The sequence below is a fragment of the Nelumbo nucifera genome, chromosome 1 (assembly GCF_055504915.1).
Source record: "Nelumbo nucifera cultivar China Antique chromosome 1, China Antique-T2T, whole genome shotgun sequence".
In the NCBI taxonomy this organism is placed as follows: Eukaryota; Viridiplantae; Streptophyta; class Magnoliopsida; order Proteales; family Nelumbonaceae; genus Nelumbo; species Nelumbo nucifera.
This window is the reverse complement of record NC_142649.1, coordinates 23,960,384-23,965,649: the sequence shown is the minus strand read 5'-3', so window position 1 is coordinate 23,965,649 and position 5,266 is coordinate 23,960,384. Positions and strand designations below refer to the sequence as shown.

The following is a 5,266-nucleotide window of genomic DNA, read 5'->3' as shown; positions in this document are numbered from 1 at the left end:
CTTCTCAACCATCAGATCCATCTCAACACTCCATTTTTTGACCCAAAACCATCCATCATTGAACCAGGACCCATGTCTGAGCCCCTTGACCAACTTGACCCAATTTTCACAAAATTACAAAAACACCCCTAGATTTCCCTAAAGTTATAGAATTACCCCTGCCCATCATAAAAGCAAAACCAAAACTCTCTTTTAACCTAATCGATAGAAGTTTACAAAAAAGGGGATACTATTCACCTCCCCCTTCGTTCGAACCCAACCCAGGCGGCGTCAAGGAAGAGAAGCAATGGCGATTTCCCTCCTTTGACCACCAGATCTGTCATTCTCCCTTTCTTTCTCCTTCTCCCTTTCCTTTTTTTCTTCTTACTCTTTTTCTTTCTCACTTTTTCTCCTTCTCGTATTCCTCCCTTGTTTCTGGATCTTACTGCCACTGCTGCTGCAACTTCCAACAACGGTGCATCGCAACTACCTCTCTCTCTCTTCCTCTTTATATCTTCACTCTTTCTCTCTCTTTCTCAATCTCTTTGTCTTTTTTTGCATCGCCTCCTTATGCCGTATGAAGTCTCCTTCTTGCCACTACAACTCATTGCAATGGTAGTACAAATGATGGCCAAATCCTTTTGATTTGACCTTATCCCCTCTTCATTCTCATTTCTCTGGTTGAATAGTAGCAACCACTGCCACATTGTTCGAGACCTCATCATCAATCAAAGACTTACATCTGGGTACGGGCTTCGTTCCCATACTATTCTCATATTCAGAGATAGCCTTTGTTCGATTGCTAGCCGTCGGAAGTCTGAAATCACAGTAGACTGTAGCCTTTTGTAGATCGTTTCCATGCCATATTTTCATCAGGCATCAGATCTGAAGTGTAGCCCAGATCAGACTTTATCAAGTCTTCAGAATTGTGCAACATCCTCTGTCTAGGCCACATTGACTGCAGCACTCAACTTCTCCTCTTGTCTGTTTCGTCCCACCTCAAAGCAAATCAGAGGTATCCCCTGTTCCGTGATAGTCTTCAGGTCGACATCCAATTCCAACTCAGGTAAGCTCCATTAATCGTCTTTTCTTTTTTATTTTTCACTATTTCCTTCTTTTTCCTTTTTTTTTCTATTGTTTGCTCCCCTACCGAATCAACTTTCGGAGTAACCCGAAGTTACTGAAGTATATCACTGAACTACCAATGAACTGCGAATGTCTTTGCAAATGAGACTATTTTATTTGTTTGTTTTTATCCATTATATTTTTGCAACCGTATTCATTTTGTATAATTTCCTATTATGTTTTTTGGATTATTAAATTCAAATGAAAATATGTGTATGAACATTTTCCAGCAGCAGGAGAGGTTTTAACTTCCTCTCTCATCAAACCATTCCACTGAGTCCGAATGTGGGGGTTCTGACAGAAAAGGGGTGAGGGAGCAATCTTTCACTCTTTTGCTCAGGCCCATGCATCCAAAAGGGGATTGGTCTGTGAGTATGGAAGAAAACATCCGTTCAAGTTGATGAAAGTTTGTTATTTTCTTTATTTTTGCTGTCTCTTTTTTATCATCTATTTGCAATCATGCTTATTTTGGAACCACCATGTGGGCCCCACTTATTGGACCCGGGAGAGGGGTGCCTAACCCCTTTCGTCTCCCATCCAAGTCTTACCCAGACTGGTTAATCAATGCCTCGGGCATTAGAGTCACTATCTAAACAAAAACCGTCTTTGAAAATTAATCCCAGAGGTCCAATCACCTCCTTTTCATCTATTTGATGGGTGGCGACTCCATTTCCAGCCCAAGTAGCAAAGTGAGCCATTTTCCGACGCTCACAGACTGGTGACTCCACTAGGGAGTTCTTGGACATAGGTGGGGCCCACATGGGCCCATTTGGCTTTATTGCCATTTTTGTATATATTGCATACTTTTGTGTTTTCCTTCTATTAGAATAATAACTGCTCTCTTGATGTTTATTTGATAGTTCATTATTGCTTTATGTGTGCTATTGTTTCTATCTGCTATTCACACTCTACTCACATCATCTTGCATTTAGATTTAGCATCCCATCAATCCATTAGGAGAGAGTCCAGTACACTTGGGCCATCAGGACTAGGAACCCGGTGAGGCCGGTGGAAAGCTCTCAGCTAGTCATCAACCTGAGAAGCCCACATGGGTGGAGGTTTGCAGATTGGTGACCTCAACCATGGATCTAGGTGTCACACTCCAACCTCATGCATCACATTCCACATAGTACACATGTGTCAGCTTAGTCAGTTAGGCTGTCAGTCACCTCAACATTGCTTGCATATATGCCCCTTGTGGGACCCACATCAAATAATAACACAAAATCAAAATAAAAAAGGGATAAAAAGGTCAAAAATAAATAAAAAAATCAAGAGTAAAAAATAAACAAAATAAAGAAAAAAAGTAAAACAAATTGAATACAAAAGGGGCAATAGGGTATAGTTAAGCACAAATATACACAAATGAAAATTAAAAATCTAAAATCCAAAAAAAAGTTAAAGAGAAAGAAAAAAAGAAAAAAGGAAGGAAAAGAGGAACAAAGAAAAAAAATAAAAAATAAAATAACCAAAATCTCCAAAAAAATGAGAAATCAAATAAAAAGTAAAAAAAAAAGTATAATAATAAATCCAAAAAAAATTTGAAGAGGGAAAAATAAAAGGGGAAGTTTTTAAAAGAGGAAAACAAAGGAAAAAGGTAAAAAAAAAGAAAGAATAAAACTAAAATTAAAAAGGAATCCAAAATTCAAAAAAAGGGGAAAATTTTAAATACAAAAAAAAACATAAAAGGGGGAAATTCAAAATAAAAAAGAGGAAAGTCATGATATAAAAAAAATAGAAAAAAATCCAAAATAGAAAAGAAAATAAAAAAATCAAAAGCAAAGTACAAAATAGGGAAAATCCAAAGCCCAAAATAATAGTAATAACAAATAAAAATGGAAAATCAAAAGAAAAAGGGGAAAACATTCCACCAAGTCCGAATGTGGGGGTTTTGATAGAAAAGGGGTGAGGGAGCAATCTTTCACTCTTTTGCTCAGGCCCCTACATCCAAAAGGGGATTGGTCTGTGAGTATGGAAGAGAACATCCTTTCAAGCTAATGGAAGCTTGTTATTTTCTTTATTATTGTTGTCTCTTTTTTATCATCTATTTGCAATCATTCTTATTTTGAAATCACCATGTAGAGGTGTCCTAGGTCGGTGTGAAGTTCCTATAGGTTGATGGAGGTGTCCTAGGTCTGTGGTTGGAATGGTGATCCTATCTCTTGTGGTCCCGGTCCGTCCTCTCTGTCTTGTGATCATCGGTATCCCTCATCTTTTTGTCATGTCGCTCTTCCTCATCTTTCAGTTGTGTTTGTGCTTCCTCTGCATTGATATACTTCTGGGCGTGACTCATTAGCGTAGCTATGGTCTGAGGAGGGTTCTTCGAAATGGAGATGGTCACAGACCATGTTGAATGGATGTGGTGGCTACTAATTGGTTCTAGTGCTGGACCTATAGTGCTTCGGTGTTGAACCGTGCTAGGTAATCTCTAAGGGACTCCCCTTTCCTCTGCCGCACTTGCATGAGGCTTGCCGAAGTCTTCCAATGTTTTTAGCTTGCTATGAATTGTGCCAAAAATTGACTCTCTAGCTATTCCCATGCTGCTATGGAACATGGTAGAAGGGACGAGTACCATGTTAGGGCCGAACCTTTAAGGGTCGCCATGTAAGTCTTGCACATAAGGCCTTCGGACGAACCATGTAGCATCATCTGGGCCTTGAAGGCTTCCATGTGTATTAGACAGTTTTGTATGCCCTTACCTTCAATCTATTTTGATGTACTTTTGATATTTAATGTAAATAAATAAAGTACATGTTTGATTCATGTTGTGTGGTATGTTTCTGTGTAAGACCCTAAAACTGGACACTTAATGAGACTTGTGTTGGTTTTAAATGTTCACAGCCGTTGGATAAGTCTGGGGAGATTTATCCTTCCAAGGCTGACACTGGTGTGCTGCCAACTATTGGGGTGGCTTGTCTCAGCCGCCAGGGTGAGACTCAAGATACACGTAGTGTAGGATTACTTGAACACTTGAACCGGACCAGATTTCTAGTATTGCCCTGTACCTTGGAGATTGATGGGCAAAACTGGAAAGTTACATGATGAGAGTAAAAAGAACCCTATTTTTATCCCCTAATTTTCATCTTTTTACATTACTTTAGCACTTAAATGGACTCATTACTCTTGTATTTCGATTCAAGGCAATAAAGAAGGCAATAGGAAAAAAACAGGGCAAATCGGGTGATTTTGCACAGTTTCGGTGACAGTCAGTAATCTAGGCATAACTCTCAATTCCGGTCTCCAAATTAGACAATTCAAGAAGCATTAGAAAGACGAAAGGAACACCCACAACTTTTATGTTTTGGGTTTTCGCAGATTCGGTCCGAATCGAGTACCGAACTGGGCCCGAAGTCGGAGCAAGTTCGTAGCCAGACCCATTTCACAACTGAAGCCCAACTCGCAGAAGAACCTGGAAGCAGCCCAAGTTATCAGAGAAGCTCAACTCGGATGCAAGAGCCTAGAGTCCTAATTCGAATGTAACCTCCAAGGAGGGAGAAAGTCTTATTAGATCTAAATTTTGAATGTAATCCTATAAAGATAAGAAGGTTGGGAATTAGATAAGAGATAGGATAGGATTAGTTCAAAGAAGATCAGGACTCCCTGAAGATAAGATGATCTCATAGAAGGAGTTGGAAAACAGCCCTCTCCTTTGGCTATATAAAGAGGGGGCGGACCAGCTCTAGGATCACTCACTCCAAGATTCAAGAGATCACCAAGCAACTCAAGCTACCAAGAGAGCAGTTCGACCATAGAGAAGAAAAGCATGGTGGGTTCGAAGATCATGAGCAGCTAAACTTCTCTTTTCTGGTTCAAGGGGGGAGGTTCGATTGAGTCATTGTGAGGTTGTATATTTAATTTAAGTTCTTGTTTTCTAATTCAAGTATTCATTGATTCTTGTGCAGATTTTCATTGAATGTTAATGTTAATTAGTTTGATAAACTGAATTAATGTTGATTTTCCTACTGCTATCCATGATTTCGGTGATCCATAATTGTCACGAATAGTGGTACAAGTAGAAATTAGGTTAATATTTTTTTGGGTCAAATGTTCGTGACAGCCTTTGACCAATGTATTGACATGGTTTAACCTAAAAGGAATCGATGGAACAAGATTCAATAATTGCAGCTATCTCAATTATTGTTGTTTTGGTTTAACTGTTTTC

The 5,266-nt window shown here is 39.1% G+C and overlaps 1 long non-coding RNA gene across 1 annotated transcript; it reads left to right on the top strand.

Moving 5' to 3' along the window:
• The first annotated feature begins 205 nt into the window (after positions 1 to 205).
• LOC148803006 (uncharacterized) lies at positions 206 to 5,005 on the top strand. Its single transcript, XR_016070648.1, has 2 exons — positions 206 to 1,045; positions 4,245 to 5,005. It is a non-coding gene; the product is annotated as an uncharacterized LOC148803006 (long non-coding RNA).
• The last annotated feature ends 261 nt before the right edge of the window (positions 5,006 to 5,266 follow it).